Genomic DNA, 19,560 nt, shown 5'->3' on the forward strand with positions numbered 1-19,560 from the left:
GAGATGCCAGAAGAAAATGCACTTGGCAGAAAATCAAATCAAATAAACAAAGAAAGTGAGCACAATTAGTGGTGAGGTACCAAGTTTCCACCTGCAGTTGCCAGATCTTTACAGATTTAAAGAGACAATTTCTCAAAGGCTAGCCGGGAAATAAAAGTTACAGAGAAAAAGTTAAAAGGATCTGGAGGAAACAAGTTGCTCTCCAAGGGCTGTGCGAAACCAGGTTTTCATAGCATGCTTCAGAAACATCTCCTGATGAATTTAATTTATTTTTCTTTCCCCATCATCTATTCACCTGTATGAGTTTTCTCACTGCTCTGGTGTTTCCTGTCAACTTGATTTCCAGTGAAGGGAAACCACTTGGCAAGAAGTTGATGGTTATCAGAGTGTTTGTATTCAGATGCTTGTTCTTCAAATGTAAAGGGAGCAAAGAAAGTCCTTCCTTTGAATATTCTGGTTATTTAAATCAGTGTTTCCATGCTGACAAAGACTGATTGCTTTCCACAGGCTCACAGGATGTCAGGGGCTGGAAGGGACCTCTGGAGATCTTCCAGTCCAACCCCCTGCCAGAGCAGGAGCATAGAATCCAGCACAGGTCACACAGGAACACATCCAGACAGGGCTGGAAAGACTCCAGAGCAGGAGACTCCACAACCTCTCTGGGCAGCCTGCTCCAGGGCTCTGGGACCCTCACACTCAAGAAGTTCCTCCTCATGTTGAGGTGGAACCTCCAGTTTCCATCCATTGCCTCTTGTCCTGGCCCAAGGTGCAACTGAGCAGAGCCTGTCCCTGTCCCCTCCATCTTGACCCTCAGCCCTGAGCTATTGATAGACATTGATCAGATCCCTCTCAGCCTTCTCTCCAGACTAAACAGCCTCAGGGCTCTCAGCCTCTCCTCACCAGGCAGTGCTTCAGTCCCTTGATCATCCTTGTAGCCCTCTCTCCAGCAGATCCCTGTCCCTCCTGAATTGGGCAGCCCAGAACTGGATGTAATATTCCAGGTGAGGTCTCAGCAGGGCAGAGTAGAGGAGGAAGAGAACCTCCCTGGCTCTGCTGGACACACTCCTCTGAATGCCCCCCAGGACCCCATTGGCCTTCTTGGCCCTCAGGGCACATTGCTGACCCATGACTAACTTGTCCACCAGCACTCCCAGGTCTTCTCCAAGGGGCTGCCCCAGCATTACAGAGTGTTAGGAGCTTTCATATTCCCCAGCTTCACTGAATTGTGAACCTCTTGGCTGAGTTTTGCCAGGGCAATTTCTCTGCAGTTGGTCTGTCTTAATCCAACCAGGCACTTTGCCATTCAACATTTGCACCCAATTTTTTTCCTATTAGGTTATACATCTCCAAAGACAGAAAATAAGCACTTCAAAAAGGCAGCAAAGTGTAGCTCTCCAGATGTGACAGATCCAATTCAGGTGAGGCAAACCCCAGGATGTTATTTGTTGCTGCACATCCTACACAAGGAGAGGTTTGGAAAGTGAAATCAATATATCTTTAAATACTGAAAAGAATATTGCAGAATCACAGAATGCTAGGTTGGAAGGGACACAAAGGATCTTCTGATCCAACCTTTCTGGGCAGTGACTGCCTTGAGAGCAGCACTGAAGAAAAGGACCTGGGGGTACTGGTGCTGGGATGAGAAGCTCAACAGGAGCCAGCAGTGAGCACATGCAGCCCAGAGAGCCAAGCAGAGCCTGGGTTGCAGCAAGAGAAGTGTGGCCAGCAGGGCCAGGGAGGGGATTCTCCCCCTCTGCTCCACTCTGCTGAGACCACACCTGGAGTAATGCATCCAGTTCTGAATCCAGTCCAGTACTGGAAGGCCACAAGAAGGTCTCCTGGGAGCCTTCTCTTCTCCAGACTGCACAACCCCAACTCTCTCAGTCTGTCTCCACATCAGAGCATCTCCAGCCCTCTGCTCATACTCATGGCCCTCCTCTGGACACCTTCTAGCACCTCCAGATTCTTCTTGCAATAGGGGCTCCAGCTGGAAAGGATCTCAATAGATCATCCCATTCCAACCCCCTTCCAGAGCATGATCAAGTCACCTTTTGCTCTTGCATTTGGAATTCTCCAAATGTCTTCTTCCTTCACCAGGGAGTTGATTTAGAATAATGATAACTTATCTTTGACACAGCAACCACTGGAGATATCATCAACCTGTATCCCTGTGCTGCACCTTGAGGCCACCACTATGACCTCCTCAGGACTGCTCACACTGTCATAGAATCATAGAATCATAGAATCATAGAATCATAGAATCATAGAATCATAGAATCATAGAATCAGTCAGGGTTGGAAGGACCACAAGGATCATCCAGTTCCAACCCCCCTGCCATGGGCAGGGACACCTCACACTACAGCAGGCTGGCCAGAGCCTCATCCAGCCTGGCTGCAAACACCTCCAGGGATGGAGCCTCAACCACCTCCCTGGACAACCCATTCCAGGCTCTCACCACTCTCATGGGGAAGAACTTCTTTCTCATGTCCAATCTGAATCTCCCCACTTCCAGCTTTATTCCATTCCTGTCACTCCCTGATAGCCTAAAAAGTCCCTCCCCAGCTTTCTTGTAGCCCCCTTCAGATACTGGAAGGTCACCTCGGAGCCTTCTTTTCTCCAGACTGAACAGCCCCAACTCTTTCAGTCTGTCCTCATAGCAGTGGTGCTCCAGCCCTCTGATCATCCTCATGGCCCTCTCTGTCCAAATAGAGAGGGAGTCTGGGAAGAGGTGGTGGTGTTTGGTCTGTCTGACTCTTAAATCTCTGTGTGCATCTCTGCACCTCTGCTGCCTTAGCAAGCTGCTAAATGATTTAGGTCTTACCAAACACACTGGGAGAGGTAATCTGTAGTCTGCTCAGGAGGCAACACCTTGTCAGAAGATGGATGAGCCATGGGTTGTGTTATCACAGATTCAGATACTCACCTGATCTCCTCTGCACAGCCATGAGTGAGCTGTGCACAAATCTGTTAAAACCTCACATGATACAAAGCATTTCTCTTTGAAATGGGATGCAATGACTTGCTTATACATTTGGGGCTCACATTGCTAATTACTGGAAAGAATCAATACTCTTAAAAAAGAAAGCCTCCACTTTACCTTTTTTGTTTGTTTGTTTGTTTTCCAGACTGATGACAATCTGACTGAGATCCAAGTTTAGCTAATAAAAAAAGTTTTAATGACTGTAAACAAAAACCCATGGGTTTCATCAAGACTAAGATTCTTTGCAGAGGTAATTAACCCATTGGTTATATTTTCAGTTGCTTAACTCTCCATAACTCCTTGACAGGAGGCTGGAACCAGCTGGGGGTTGGTCTCTTCTCCCTAGTCTTAGGTGATAGAATGAGAAGAAATAGCCTGAAGTTGTGCCAGGGAAGGGTTAGGTTGGAGAGAAGGAAAAATTTCTTTGCTGCAGGAGTGGTCAGGGATTGGCACAGGCTGCCCAGGAAGGTGGTGGAGTCCCCATCCCTAGAGGTGTTGAAGAAATGTGAAGATGGCACTCTGGGACATGGTTTAGTGGCCTTGGTGATAGGTTGATGCTTGGACTCAATGAGCTTGGAGGTCTTTTCCAGCTGAAATGATTCTATGATTCTATGATTCTGTGGTTGTGGAGTCTTGTTTTGCTTTCCATGATGTTTCCCAAAGACACCTGCCTCTGCCTGGACACCATCACATCTGAAATGGTCAGACTTTCTTCTGGAGAGCATTTCAGCTCTCACACTGTTACACTGCTATATATATATTTGTTTGTTTGGTTTTTTTGTTTGTTTGTTCTCTCCTGGAGAAAAAGCAGAGAGCAGCTACACACAAATGATCTTCACATTTTCCAGCTTGAGACACTGTCCTGTAGTAAAGCTTCATTCTCCTTTTTCCAGGGATTGTTGCTTCTCCAGAATTTCCAAGTGGCCAAATTTAATGAGGATTCTACAGCTGCTGACTTTGTATGAGCACACAATAACCAATTTGCAGTTGTCCTTCTAGAGAAGAACTGTGTCAGTGGTTTGTGCTGTAATTGCTGTATGCAGCAATGGCATAATAGGCCCTTCACTAATCTACAAACTCTTCAGAAGTGTTCACTCTACTCTGGGTTCCAAAAGCTGCCAGAACTTAATCACAAATTGCCACGTCTACATTAAAAAGGTTCTGTTAGCAAAGCTGTTCCATTGGAGAGCACAATAAAGTCACATCAGCAGTTGACTGCTTTGGGATATTTTTTTGCCAGAATAACCCCTTTTTCATTTTTTTTTTTTTTCAGGCACAGTTGTTCTTCCAGAAAAGCTCTATCCAATGACCTTGGGTTATTTGAAAAAGTGGTGCAAAAATCTGGCAGGAAATAAAAAAAAAACAAAGCAAAGCAAAGCAAAACAAAGCAAAGCAAAGCAAAACAAAGCAAAGCAAAGCAAAACAAAACAAAAAAACAAAATAAAACAATAGCAAGTAAATAAACAATTCCAGGGCTGTCTGTGACTGAGGTACAAATAAAACTGCTCAGGACCTGCTTTTCAATCCAGGGGCCTGTGCTGGGTTACACCCATCCTGGATGGGGCTGAAAGAACCCAGCCCCCCAAGTGGACAAAAGAAACTTAATCCAGGTGGGACTTGGTTCCTTCCCCCCCATTCCCCCCCCAAAAGAAGGGGTGCCCTGGCTCAAAGCTGGTCTATTCCACTCCCCCTTCCTGTCCAGCAAGCCTATCACAATCTTGCTGCTTGCTCTCTTTCCTGCCTCGTCTGCTCGAGAGAACATCGCTGCTGCCACTGCCTCCTGCTTCTTCCAACTGAATCCACTCACATCCAGGGGAACAAAAAGCCATCCAGGCTTGGCTTTGTATATTTTCCCATTTACCCTCATCCCTTACCTTTGTGAACCCTCCCTGTTACTCCTTGTGATGGTTTTAAGACTGTCTTTTTAATTTTTCTTCTCACAAAGTTCGAGCAGAGAAAGTGAAAGAATGTAAAGAGATCACTGTTGGGTGTAAGAAAGCAAAATAAGGATGATTCTAAACACTTCCATTGGAGAGGTAGAAATGTTTAAGAATCACTACTCAAGACAAAGTCACTCAGTCTCAGCTTGCTCAGCTTCTTTATTCTTCTCCTTCTGCCTTCAGAAGATAACACTCCCCCCCCCACTGACCTTGGCAAGCTAAGTCTAACAGCCTCTCTGCTTCTTGACTCTGTCTTCTGCCAGGGGAGTCTGGGGGAGTCCTTCTGGCTGGGGGGAGGCCCCTTAGGGAAGGCCCCTTAGGGGGAAGCCAGGGGGCTTGGTTGTGTTTTTCTGTTGATTGTACCTATTTGTAAATGTTGTGGCTAGTGTCTATTTGCACAGATTCATTGCATTGCCTCATAGATTGTAGATTTGCTTGTAATTACAGCTTCATTTGCTTCCAGACTGAGCTAGCCTGGGTATTGTCAGTGTGGAAGGAGCATTTCAGCTCTCACACTGTTACACTGCTATATATATATTTGTTAGTTTGTTTGTTTATTAAAAATTTACCTCTTCTACTTCCAAACCAATTCCAGACTTTTGCTTTCGTGAATTTACTTCGCCTCTTCCCTACCCCCCTTTTTTTTTGTTGTTTTTTCTTTCTTTCATCCCTCTCTACCTTGCTGGGGAAAAAGGAAGGGGGGGAGAGGGGGGGGGGGGGGAGGAGAGGAATCTCAATCTGTTAGCATTTGAGCTCCTAAACTCTAGTCAGAGCTCAAACCAGCACAATAGTTTTGGCGCCCAACATGGGGCTCAGACCCATGACCCTGAGATTAAGAGTCTCATGTCAAAAATATGGACATGAAGGATATGCTGGACCTGCTGGAGCCATGAAGATGATTAGGAGGGCTGGAACACCTCTGCTGTGAGGACAAGGTAAAAGTTAGGATTGTGCAGCCTGGACAAGGCTTCAAAGAAACCTTAGAGCTGTGTCTGAAGGGGACCTACAGGAAGGCTGGGGTGGGACTGTTCAGAAGGGCCTGTGGGGATAGGATGAAGGGTAATGGTTTGAAACTGGAGCAGGGCAGAGTTAGGTTGGACATTAGGAAGAAGTGCCTCACATTGAAAGTGGTGAAATACTGGAACAGGTTGCCCAGAGATGTGTTTGTGGCCCTGTCCCTGGAGACATTCAAGGTCAAACTTGATGGGGCCCTGAGCAACCTGATGTAGTTGGAGATGTCCCTGCTGACTGCAGGGGGGTTGGACACGATGAACTTGGAGGGCCCCTTCCAATCTGATCCACTCTATGAACCTGTGATTCAGACTAAGCATATCTTAGAAAATATGTCTATTTATGATTAAAGTCTTCTTAATTTTTTAATATAAATATTTATATAAAATAAAGATTTACATAAAAATAACTATTTAGATAAAAATAACTATTTAGATAAAAATAACCATTTGCATAAATATTTGTATATAACTAAATATTTATACAAACATTTCTATCAAATGTATGACTGGTCTCCTTTGTCTTCCTCTGTCACTGTTTCTGATCTTTGCCACTCAAAGCATCACAGAGACTGAAGACAACCAGATTCATGCTTTTATTTTAACGTCAGAGAGTTTTGTGGAAGTGCCACTAATGCATTTTGACCTGAAGCAAGGAGCTTAGTGCCTAACTTTGTAAAACAAAACAAAACAAAACAAAACAAACCAAACCTGTGGTGGTTTTAAGGCTATGCCTTTAATTCTTCTTCACAAAGTCCTAGCAGAAAGGTGAAAGAATGTAAATAAATCACAACTGGGTGTAAGAAAGCAAAACAATGATTGTTCTAAACACTTCCATTGGAGAGAGAGAAATGTTTAAGAGTCAGTACTCAAAAGAAGGTACAGACAGTCTCTCTGTCTGTCAGTCTGTCTGGTGTTTCTCTCCTGAGCAGTCTGCACTTCTCTTCTGCACTTAGCATCACAGATAACACACTGGCACACTGACCTTGACAAGCTAAGTTAAACAACCTCTCTGCTTCTTCACTTTCTTCCTTCTGCCAGGGGGGTCTGGGGAAGGCAGAGAAAGAGGCAGAGCCCCTCTGGGGCCAGGGGGCTTGGTTGTGTTTTTGTGTTGGTGGTACATATTTGTAAATGTTGTGAATAGTGTTATTTGTACAGATTCATTGCATTTCATCATAGCTTGTAGTTTTGTTTGTAAAATACTGCTTCATTTGCTTCTGAACTGAGCTAGTCTGGAGTTGTCATTGTGGGAGGGGAATTTCAGCCCACCACACTACAACAAACCCCATCACAAAACAATAAAAGAAAGGACCAACTAGCTGATTAATTAATTTTAATTGAACTAATTCCCATGGAATTGTGCATGTGGTAATTCACAAAGCAGTCCACTTTGATTAATATTTATTACACAATTAGAACCATGAGCAAGCCTCTTCTGCATAGTCTATTCATCTAAACAGTTTCTCCTAAGTCAAGCCACGTTTTACATGGACATATTAATTTGAGGATTGTTGTTTGGAGCACTCTTTACATTTAGCAACATTTAGCTATGATAATTTGTGAATTTCATAAGCATTTGAAATCAGCCTTGGTGCTCTCTCCTGGATTTCTGCTGAGACACTGCAGACATTCCTGTGTCATGCCCTTTATTTGGTGAGGATGCCCTCAGTTCACCTACGGATGTGTTCATGGCTAGGTACAATGTGGGATGTTAAACATGAAGGTACAATCCTTGCTCTCTTCTCCCTAGTAGCAAGTGATAGGAAGAAGCTGCACCAGGGAAGGTTTAGGTTGAACATTAGAAGAAACATCTTGACTGAAAGTGTTCCCAAACATTGGAAGAGGCTGCCCAGGGAGGTTGTTGAATCCCCAACCCTGGAGAGGCAGAGATGTGGTGATCAAGGATCTTAAAAGTCTTTTCCAACCAAAGCAAATCTACGATTCAATGGCTCACAAAGCCCCTGAGCCCCAGTTAACTGATGTCCTGGAGCATCTATGGCCTCAGGCTGCACCAGGGAAGGGTTAGATTAAATATTAAGAAAAATTTCTTCAGACAGTGGAACTGGCTGCCCAGGGAAGTGATGGAGTCCCCATTCCTGGAGGTGGTGAAAAGATGTTTGGATGAGGTGCTTAGAGACATGGTCTAAGAGTTGTCTACAGGGAGATCATAGAATGACAGAATTGTCAGGGTTGGAAGGGACCTCAAGGATCAGCCATTTCCAACCCCCCCTGCCATGGGCAGGGACACCTCACAGCAGATCAGGTTGCTCAGAACTAGATCAGGTTGCTCAGAGATGTTAGGTTATGGTTGAAGTCGATGATCCTAAGGTCTCTTCCAAGCAGGTGATTCTATGATTCCATGACATAGAAGGACTATGACAGTTTCCAACTCTTGCATCATTTGGCCTCTGTTGGAGGCAGGGTGCTGAACTAAGAGGGCTCTGCTCTGGGCAATTACAACAACTATTCCTATGTTCTTGTGTCCTGAAAGCAGCATAATCAGAGAGACATCACTTTGCTGGAGCTAATAAATCTTCCCCTTCAGCAGGGATAATTAGTTTGTCTTTGGCACCACACTAACACAAATATATTACTTCTTGTTCCAGAGCTGGATTGATCAGAGTTGAATAACTGCTCCTGCATCAGGCTGAGCTGCTCAGCATGGCCACTCAACCTCCTTTCACAAACAGGAGCAGTGTTGATATTGAGGAGCTACAATTTTCTTCTGGCTTTCCCCTTGTCTGTCCCACCACTAAATCATTCTCAAGACTACAGCTCAAACATTATCTGTTAAAAATCATCCCTATGTTTTGGGTTCAGTGTTCTTCAAGTCTAAAGTAGTAGATAGAAGAATGTGGATACGAGAGGATCTTAGAATCATAGAAATATAGTTACATAAAATCATGGAATTGTTTTGGTTGGAAGAGACCTCTAAGAGTCACAGAATGGTTTGAGATGGAAGGGACCTAAAGACCATCTAGTTCCAACCCCCCTACCATGGGCACGGACATGTTTCACCAGCCCAGGTTACTCAAAGCTTCATCCAACCTGGCCTTGAACACCTCCAGGAAGGGGGCAGCCACAACCTCCCAGGACAACCTGTTTCAGTGTCTCACCACCCTCACTGCAAAGAATTTCTTCCTAAACTCCACTCTAAATCTCCCTTACTCAAGCTTAGATCGAGTCCAACCTTCAATGAGAATTTATTGAAGGAGAATATGGAGAATCCTGGACCCGCTCCAACAGTTCAGCATTCTTCTTGTGCTGGAGGCTCCTAAGCTGGACACAATACTTCAGGTGAGGCCTCAGCAGAGCAGAGCAGAGCAGAGCAGAGAGGATAATCTCCTCCCTTGAGCTGCTAGCCTTGGCCTGCTGTATTTTCCAAGTAATGATGTATTAAGAATGGAAACAGTAAGTCAGCCTGCTCAGGTGCTGGCTATGCTGACTCCATCAATAAATAATCCTGCAGCCAAATTGCTTGGCCACACTGCATATATGACACTGGATATCTTTGCAAATATCATTAATAAAGAATGAGATTCTTAAGTGAAGATTCTCATTCCTGTATCTACTGTGTCTGACTCATTCTAAAAAGCAAATTAAAAAAGACAACAACAACAAATAAAACAAAAATGTTGACTCCTTTTCAATGCGACAAACTCCCACTTCACTCCAACCTCCTTTCAGGGATCTGTAGAGAGCAATGAGGTCTCCCCTCAGCCTACTGTTCTCCAGATTAAAACACACCAGCTCCCTCAGCTGTTCCTCACCAGCCCTGTTCTCCAGACAATTCTCCAGCTTTGTTAGCATCTTCTGCACACACTCCAGCAAAATCCATGATTTAGCTGTGCTAAGTCCAGGGATTCATAGTGTAAGGATAATATTTTAAAGATGCTGAAAACATGACTGTCTTTGGCTTGTGGCATAATACATGTAAGTTCTATGGCAATAATTACAATTTTCTCTCTGTGATATGTCAGAGTGAGAACCATCAGCAGCCTTGAGTGCTTCATGGGTTTCAGAAAGAAGAATGTGAAGCACTCCGTGGTTTCAGGTGGTAGCAAAATAGTTTGTCGTTTAAATTTAGTCTGTTTCAATGGTAGACCATTCACAGAATCACAGAATTGTCAGGGTTGGAAGGGACCTCAAGGATCCAGTTCCAACCCCCTGCCACAGGCAGGGACACCTCACACTACAGCAGGTTGCTCACAGCCACATCCAGCCTGGCTGCAAAAACCTCCAGGGATGAGGCTTCCACCACCTCCCTGGGCAACCTGTGCCACTGTCTCACCAGCCTCATCGGGAAGAACTTCTTCCTAATATCCAATCTGAATCTCATGCCAGTGGTGAATCATAGAATCATGGAATAATAGAATGGTCTGGGTTGGAAGGGACCTTCAAAGCTCATCCAGTCCAACCCCCTCTGCAGTAAGCAAGGACATCCTCAACTAGATCAGGTTGCCCAGAGCCCTGTCAAGTCTCACAGTGGTTCTGATTATAGTATCACAGGACATTAGAGGTTGGAAGGGACCTTCAGAGATCATCAGGTCCAACCCCCTTGCCAAAAGCAGGATCACCCAGGGTAGTCTGCACAGGAATGCATCCAGGTGGGTTTGGAAAGTCTCCAGAGAAGGAAACTCCACAACCTCCCTGGGCAGCCTGCTCCAGGGCTCTGTCACCCTCATTGTAAAGAAGTTTCTCCTCCTGTTGAGGTAAAATCTTCTCTGTTCCAGGTTGTATCCATTGTTCCTTGGCTTATTGTTGTGCAGCACCCAAAAGAGCCTGGCCCCCTCCACTTGACCCCCACCCCTCAGCTATCGATAGACATTGATCAGATCCCTCTCAACCTTCTCTTCTCCAGACTAAACAGCCCCAGGGCTCTCAGTCTCTCTCCACAGGGGAGATGCTCAAGTCCCCTAAGCATCCTCATGGCTCTCCCTTGGATTCTCTCCAATGCTAAAAGCAGCCACAACTTGCTCCTTTTATTCCAGTGAAGACCTGCACCTTCAAGAAGCACAAGAAAGCAGAACACCAACTGCTTGGCTTTGTCAATAGGATTGTTTCACACAATGATGATTAATTAGAGCACAGACAATCAAGGAGGGGCATTTCTATCAGCTTTCATGGCTCAGAGTGTTTACTGACTACCATAAATGAGTTTATTCATGGTGAGTTTGATTAGTGCTGGGAAAACTGCTCATTATATTTATTTAGTTATTAAACTTTGCTTTGTTTTGTTCTCCTTAGGGAAGGAAAAAAAAAGTGCATAAATAGCATTTGTCTCTTTGTAAATGTATTTGTGATTTGTAAGAGTTTGAACATTTAATTAGACCGTAATTGAGTCTAATTGTTTGTTTCTGAGTGGTTTTCATCACCTCACTTTTCAGAGTGGAGTAAAATGATTCACAGAATTGCAGAATATCTTTGGTTGGAAGGAACCTTCAAGCTCATCCAGCCCAACATTCTCCCCAGCCCTGAGAGGTCATTACCACACCACGTCCCTGAGCACCAGGGCCACACAACCATTTAAACACCTCCAGGGGTGGTGACTCCACTACCACCCTGGGCAGACTATTCCAGTGTCTGACAACCCTTTCATCTTCCACAGAAGAGAAGAAAATACCAAGGAGAAGAGGGCATCTCCTGGAATTTGTGCACACTTTGGTTTATTGAGACACATCCTCTCTTTCCAACACCAGCAAAGAGGCCTCTGGCACACAGAGGTCTCCCCAGAGACCTAATAGCAGACTTCCAGTATCTGAAGGGAGCCTACATGAAAGATGGAGAGAGGCTATTTACAAAGGCCTGCAGTGACAGGACAGGGGGCAATGGCTTCCAACTAGAGCAGAGAAGGTTTAGATTGGATGTGAGGCACAAGTTCTGAACTATGAGGGTGGTGGAGCACTGGAACAGGTTGCCCAGGGAGGTGGTTGAATCCTCTTCCCTAGAAATATTGTGGTGAGGCTCAACAGGGTTCTGGGCAACCTGATCTAGTTGAGGACATCCCTGTTGAGGAGGGAGGTCAGAATATTTGGAGGTCCCTTCTGGCCCAGACTATTCTATGATTCTATGACACTAAAGCAGAAGACAAATGATGTTCTTCTCAGGCCAGCAGCAGTACAAACCAAACAAGACCTGACCTATAAGGCAAATCTGGGCAAATATTTCCCAGTTTACCACCTCCAGGATGGTCACTGAGATTGTTCTAAAATCAAGTATCACAGTCTCACAGTACATTAGAGGTTGGAAGGGACCTCAAGAGATCATCAAGTCCAACCCCCTGCCCAGAGTAGGATTACCCAGGGTAGTCCACATAAGAGTGCATCCAGGTGGGTCTTGAAAGCCTCCAGAGAAGGAGACTCCACAACCTCCCTGGGCAGCCTGCTCCAGGCCTCCATCACTCTCACTGTAAAGAAGTTTCTCCTCATGTTGAGATAAAATCTTCTCTGTTAGTCTCCATTGTTCCTTGGCTTATCACTGTGCACCACCCAAAGGAGACTGACCCCCTCCACTTGACACCCACCCCTCAGCTATTGATAGACATTGATCAGATCCCTCTCAGCCTTCTCTTCTCCAGACTAAACAGCCCCAGGGCTCTAAGTCTCTCTTCATAGGGGATAAGTCTCCTGACTTATTTCTTTGAAGAGCTTGACATTGATTGATCCATGCCACAGATTGCATTCCTGACACAAGGCAATCACCTGCTGGCTGCACTGTGGTTGCACATCATTAGTTAATGAGAGCCACCATTGCTCTAACCACTGCTCTAATTCATCTCATGCAAACTCTGGAGGCATGAGGCATTCCTCCTGCTGGATACCATCGTTTTTCTTTCATTGCTAAGTGTCTAAGTGACTCTTGTGTGTCCAATTAAGTTCTCATTTACTTCTCTTTAGTTCCATTGCCCCTTTTTTCAAAAGGAGAGAGGTGTTTCCTACTGAGGTGACTAAGAGAACAAATGGAGGCCTAATCAAACACTGAGTTTCTTTTGAATCTCCCACACAATTTCTCTGAGGTAGTTCAGAGAAACTCTGCTTCTCTCAAAAAGCCCCAGTGAAGGCTCCAGGGTCATCATTATCTTTCCAGGCCTGACCTGGGGCTTTATTTCCTTTCCTGGGTGACAGCTCTGAAGGGCTGATGTTAATCAGCACCGATCTCATGATGACATCTAATTGCATATATAAAAAAAAAAAATACTCACCCTGGGGGCAGCTGTCAGTGCTAGAACAAGAGATATCAATCCAATTAAATCCTAGCATGGATATAATTGTTTGCCACTCAGTCCAAGGGAGAGAATGACATTCATGCTCTGTCCCACCAGTGACCTTTACGCAGCCTGCCCTCCATCAGCTCATTAATCAGGGATCTGAGCATAGCCCACGTCAATCACACACATCCAACATGCTGACCTAAACACACAGCCTCGTGTGAAAGTCAGAATGAAAGCTTTGCCTCCCAAACTTTCTTCTGGATGATTCTGCTGATACTAGCAATGGATGACAAAAGTACAAGGGGCAATGGCTTCGAACTAGAGAAGAGCAGATTTAGATTGGGTATCAGGAAGACCCCACCTGGAGTACTGCATCCAGGTCTGGAGCCCCTATTAAAAGAGGGATATGGACATGCTGGAAGGTGTCCAGAGGAGGGCCACCAGGATGAGCAGAGGGCTGGAGCACTTCTTCTATGAGGACAGACTGAAAGAGTTGGAACTGTTCAGTCTGGAGAAGAGAAGGATCTGAGATGACCTTCTTGTGGCTTTTCAGTATCTGAAGGGGGCTCCAAGAAAGCTGGGGAGGGACTTTTGAGGCTATCAGGTAGTGACAGGACTAGGGGGAATGGAACAAAGCTGGAAGTGGGGAGATTCAGACTGAATGTGAGGAACAAGTTCTTCCCCATGAGAGTGGTGAGAGCCTGGAATGGGTTGTCCAGGGAGGTGGTTGAGGTCCCATCCCTGGAGGTGTTTGCAGCCAGGCTGGATGAGGCTCTGGCCAGCCTGCTGTAGTGTGAGGTGTCCCTGCCCATGGCAGGGGGGTTGGAACTGAATGATCCTTGTGGTCCCTTCCATCCCTGACTGATTCTATGATTCTATGACTATCAGGGTGGTGGAACTCTGGAACAGGCTGTCCAGGGAGGTGGTCGAGGTCCCTTCCCTGAATATATTCAAGGTGAGGCTCAATGATGCCCTGGGCAACCTGATCTAATAGGCGATGTCCCTGCTGACTGTGGGGAGGTCAGACTGGATGACCTTTGGAGGTCCCTTCCAGCCTGGACCATTCTATGCTTCTATGACTCTACATTGCCATGACACTTTGGGACATGGTTTAATGGCCATGGTGGTGTCAGGTTGATGGTTGGACTCAATGATCCTGGAGATCTTTCCCAACTCAAACAATTCTCTGATTCTCTCCATGATGTTGATTTAATTCCAGCAACACAGAAGATGTGAGATGGGAGATATGGATCAGTGTGTGAAGAAAAGGGACTTGAGACAGAAACAGTGAGAACATGTGTGAACCTCTACAAGGACTTAGGATGGACATTAGGAAATATTTCTTCATTGAGAGGGTTCTTAAACACTGACATGGTCTGCCCAGGGCAGTGCTGGAGTCACCGTCCCTGGAGGTGCTCAAGCAGCTGTGCACCTGGCACAGAGGGGCATGGTTTAGTGTTGACCCTTCAGTGCTGGGTTGAGGGTTGGCCTGGATGATCTTTGAGGTCTCTTCCAGCTGGATGTATTCTGTGAATCTGTGACTTGTATGAGTTCCTGACCCTTTTCCTACAGCAATTCAGACACAGATGTGTATAATCTATAGAAGTGGGAGGAATCCACAGGAGTCTATCCGTGAGTCAGGGCCAGCAGGGTGCCTCATTCAGCTCCAAGGGCATGGTGATCATAGGGGAACAGAGAAGCAACAGAATCTGTTGCTGTCTTCCTCTGTACCAATGCACCTGGCTGCCAGCCTGTGTATCTAATGAGTAAAGGGCCTGACATCCATGATTACTGCATGTGGAAGCAAAGCTCCATCTCTGTGTGCATGGAAGAAGTAATTTCCACAGCATTGTCTTAGTGCTGTAGCAGCATAGTCTTCAGTGTCCTCCTGCTGTAATTACAGGCTCTTTAATTAGCAAAGAATACTGCAATTAGTGTCCTTGCACATCCCAGACATCATTACTGTTACATTACCCATGCACTTCACTTGCTCCAGTGGTTCTGAATTAAGCAGGGATCACATTCAAGGTTCCTCTTTTAACTGTTTTCATTCTCCATTATCTAGATTAATATCATGACCTCCCTTCTCCCCAGCTCATGTTTTCCCTCCAGACCACATTCTCTACTCTGCCACTGTAGGGTTTTTCTTTGCCTTTTTGGTTTTGATTAACAGATTGGGGGTTTTTTTGCAACACATTTGTTGATTTGATGTTAGCCAAATGCATCAAGAAAAGTGTGTCCAGCATGGCCAGAGAGGTTCTCTTCTCCCTCTGCTCTGCCCTGGTGAGACTGTGGAATACTGTGTCCAGTACATTTAGGCTCCCCAATTCAAGAGGGACAAGGATTGACTGGAGAGAGTCCAGTAGAGGCTGTGAGGATGATTGGAGAACTTGAACATCTCTTCTGTGAAGAAAGACTGAGAGACCTGCAGCTGTTTGGTCTTGGAAAGAGAAGACCTTAGGAATGTCTGTAAGTATCTGAGGGGTGGGTGGGTGTCAAGATGAAGGGGCCAGACTCTTTTTGGTGGTGCCCAGTGACAGGACAAGGAACAACAGGTACAAGCTGGAACCCAGGAAGTTTCACCTCAACACGAGGAGAGAATTCTTTGCTGTGAGGTTGCTGGAGCCCTGGAGCAGGCTGCTCAGAGAGCTTGTGGAGTCTCCTTCTCTGAGGCATAAAGTCTTCTGTCACCCTCACAGGGAAATAATTTCACCTCCTGTTTCCATGGAACTTCCTCTGCCTCAGCTTCCACCACTGCCCCTTGTGCTGGCATTGGGCATCACCCAGCAGAGCCTGGCTCCAGCCTCTGGGCACTCCCCCTGCACATCTTTATCCCCAGCAATGAGGTCACCTCTCAGGTTCCTCCTCTTCAAGCTCCAGAGCCCTCAGCTCCCTCAGGCTCTGCTCCTAAGGAAGACCTTCCACTGCCTTCAGCAGCTTTGTGGCTCTGTGCTGGACTCTCTCAAGCAGTTCCCTGAGGCTGTTCTTGAGCTGAGGGGCCCAGAACTGGACACAATATTCCAGATGTGGCCCCAGGAGGGCAGAGTAGAGAAGAAGAACCTCTCTCGACCTACTAACCACAGCCCTTCTATGTGTGCACATAATTGTACTCATGAAACCTCTTAAGTATTTCATTTCATAGAGTCACAACCCTGCCCTGACCCCAGGACCTGTGCTTCAGTTGTTCTAGAAAGAGATCACAGAATCACAGAATGGTGGTGCTTAGAAGTGACCTCTGGAGCTCATCTAACCCATCACAACCTGCTAGAGCAGGATCACCCACAGTAAATCACACAGGAATGCATCCAGAATGGTTTTGAATGCCTCCAGAGAAGGAAACTCCACAACGTCTCTGAGCAGCCTGGTCCAAGGCTTTGCCACCCTCAAATGGGAGAGCTGCTGCTGTGTTTCTGTGTAACTGCTTAACTCACACTGCTGCATGTCCCAGGGATTTAGCAACTTTGAGGGACAGGATTTTTGGGGTCATCTCTGGGACAAAGAACAAGGCACTTCATTTAAGTGCCTTCATCTGACATGCTCATGGCATGGGCACACTGCAACAAATCAAAGACAAATCCTTGTTTTGTTAATGATTTTCATTCACTAATAAAGAAGCCTTTGGTACTGGTTCAGAACAAGAGAGCAGAAAGGCTTAGCAGCAAATCTAACCTACCCTTTAGAATAAAACTGATCTCATTCAAAAGCAGAGTGAGGATAGAGAGCAGCAATAACACAGCAACGTGGGGGCCTTAGGTTGATGGTTGGGACTCACAGGATGTTAGGGGTTGGAAGGGACCCCTGGAGATCTTCCAGTCCATCCTCCCTGCTGGGGCAGGACCAGAGAATCCAGCACAGGTCACACAGGAACACATCCAGACAGGGCTGGAAAGGCTCCAGAGAAGGAGACTTCAGAAGCCCTCTAGGTAACCTGTTCCAGTGCTCTGTGATCCTCACAGTGCAGAAGTTCCTCCTCATGTTGAGGTGGAATCTCCTGTGCTGGAGTTTATATCCATTGCCCCTTGTCCTCATGACCTTGGAGGTCTCTTCCAACTGAAACCTGTCCCTGGTGATATCATCACACAACAGTTGTGAACCTCCTTACAACAGATTTGTTTCTGCCACCTCTCTGCTTGTGGCTGGTTGCCTTTAAGAGGGTCACAGAGTTGAGACTTCCAGTGCCCATAGTGTCCAGCCCAGGGGGTGGACACAGGAAATTGTGAATTTCTTCCCAGAAATCCTGCACCCCTATAAAGCTGGCTACAAAGTTATTCTCTTTATCTTTCTTCCCTATTTTCTCCTGTGGGAGATACCTCTCTTATCTTCTGGTATTTTTATTGTGCAGTTATGGCTTAGGCATGGAGGGAGAAGTGTGGCCCTGATGGGTCTTGAGAGAGAGAAACAAGGAGGGACAGTTCAGGTCTGGTCAGCCTGAACCAGCCTAGCAATGGGAGGGAAGAAAGAACCCTGGGGCTTGTGGTAAACCCCAGGTGGGGGAGGGAAGAGTACTGAGGTTTTGGTTTGAATTGGTTGAGCCTGATGTAAAGGGAGTTTTGTGTAAAGCTTTGGCTTAATGAGCCTAGACTGTGGATTGCTTTGTACTTCATATGCTTTGCTATGCTCCCCTCTCTGTACAACTGTAGCACTGTAGTTTGTGAACAGCCTTTCCATTCAAAGTTTCCATTCCTATCCAATCCACCTGGGTGAGTGTTATTCTTTTGCCCATTTTGGAGCAGCAGAGCAATCTGTCTGCTCATTAAACCACAGCACTGCTCTCCAGCGTTCTTCTCCCTGTTTCATGCATGCAGCATTTAGAGAACTAAAAGGTTGTGTATGAGCAGAGGCAAACTAATCCCACCTCAGGTCCAGCAATTCCTCAGTCTAACTTCAGTGTTTTTCTGTGAAGCCCTCATGGAGAGCTGCTGAATTTCAGGCTACAAGAACTATTTGTTCCTGCTGAACAAAGAACAAACACTGCCACTGAAGCAAAAGCCACCACCAGTCTTTTCTGAATGAATTTGTGAACCAAATATACCTACTTGGGAGCTTGAAAATGAAAGAAAACTTGAAACTGAAGTAAGATTTCTGGGCCTTGGAGAGAGAACCCCTCTCAAAAAAAAAAAAAAAAAAAAAAAAGACAAACAACCAAAATCTTTTTGGTTTTTGATACCAAAAGAGAGATCCACACTCTGCAGCTATTCATTAGAGCTCTTTGGGGTTGAGGGTCACTTTGCATTTATAGAGAGAAAGGTTTACTCCAGTTGGATGAAAGAGACTTGGTCATTTTTCTGTGCAGTGTGCATATTGATTTTGTGTGCCTTGGGCAGAAGCAGCACAGCAGAGTATTGAGTTTTGTACACAGCTTTGTGCTGTGCTACTTCTCTGCAAGCTGTCAGCTTCCTTATCATAGGAAGGACACAGAGCTGTTAGAGTGAGTCCAGAGGAGGGTCACAAAGATGATCCAAGGGCTGGAGCACCTCTGCTATGTGGATAGGCTGAGGGAGCTGGGGGTGTTCAGCCTGGAGAAAAGAAGACTCTGGGGGGACCTTAGAGCTGCCTTCCAGTACCTGAAGGGATCCTGCAGGAAGGCTGCAGAGAGATTTTCATAAGGGTGTCTAGAGACAGGACAAGGAGGAATGGTTTGAAGCTGAGGGAGAGCAGGGTTAGACTGGAGCTTAGGACAAAGTTCTTCAGTACAAGGGTGGTGAGACTGAGGAACAGGTTGCCCAGAGAGGTTGTGGATGCCTTCTTCTTGGAGGTGTTCAAGGCCAGGTTGGATGAGGCTTTGAACAACCAAGTCCATCTGAGAGGTGTCCCTGCCTACAGTGGGGAAGTTGGAATAGATGATCTCTGAGGTGCCTTCCAACCTAAACCATTCCATGATTCGTGAAGAGGGCTGAAGCAGACCCAGGCATAACACAAAGTTAGTTGAAATGGATGGACTTGCTTTGACATTCCCACACCATCTTATTAAATCCCCATGAGGGGATGAGAAAAATCTTGTGTTTGAAATGAAACAGTCAGGGAAGGGTTAAGTTTTTCTGTAGTCTACAGAACTTTTTCTGCCTGCCCCAGGCAAATCTCAGTGCATGTTCACAAGGTCTTTGCATGATCTTTGTGACTTCATAAGATTAATCTCATTCACAGTTAAATACCTTCAAAACAATGAGCACCTCAAGACCTTTACACCTGTGGAGATACATTTGCACTGGTTTTCATTAATTAACCCAAACTATTTCTGCACCTACATTAAGACCATGTTAATTAGGCACAGAATGATCACTTCACTCTATTGCTTATAAAAGAAGCTTTGGTTGTCAAACTCAGATGTAGGTACAACAGGTACAAGCTTGAACAGGGAAGGTTTCACCTCAACATGAGGAGAAACTTCTTTATGGTGAGGGTGACAGAGCCCTGGAGCA

Source organism: Indicator indicator, chromosome 23 (genome assembly GCF_027791375.1).
Source record: "Indicator indicator isolate 239-I01 chromosome 23, UM_Iind_1.1, whole genome shotgun sequence".
NCBI classification, from domain to species: Eukaryota; Metazoa; Chordata; class Aves; order Piciformes; family Indicatoridae; genus Indicator; species Indicator indicator.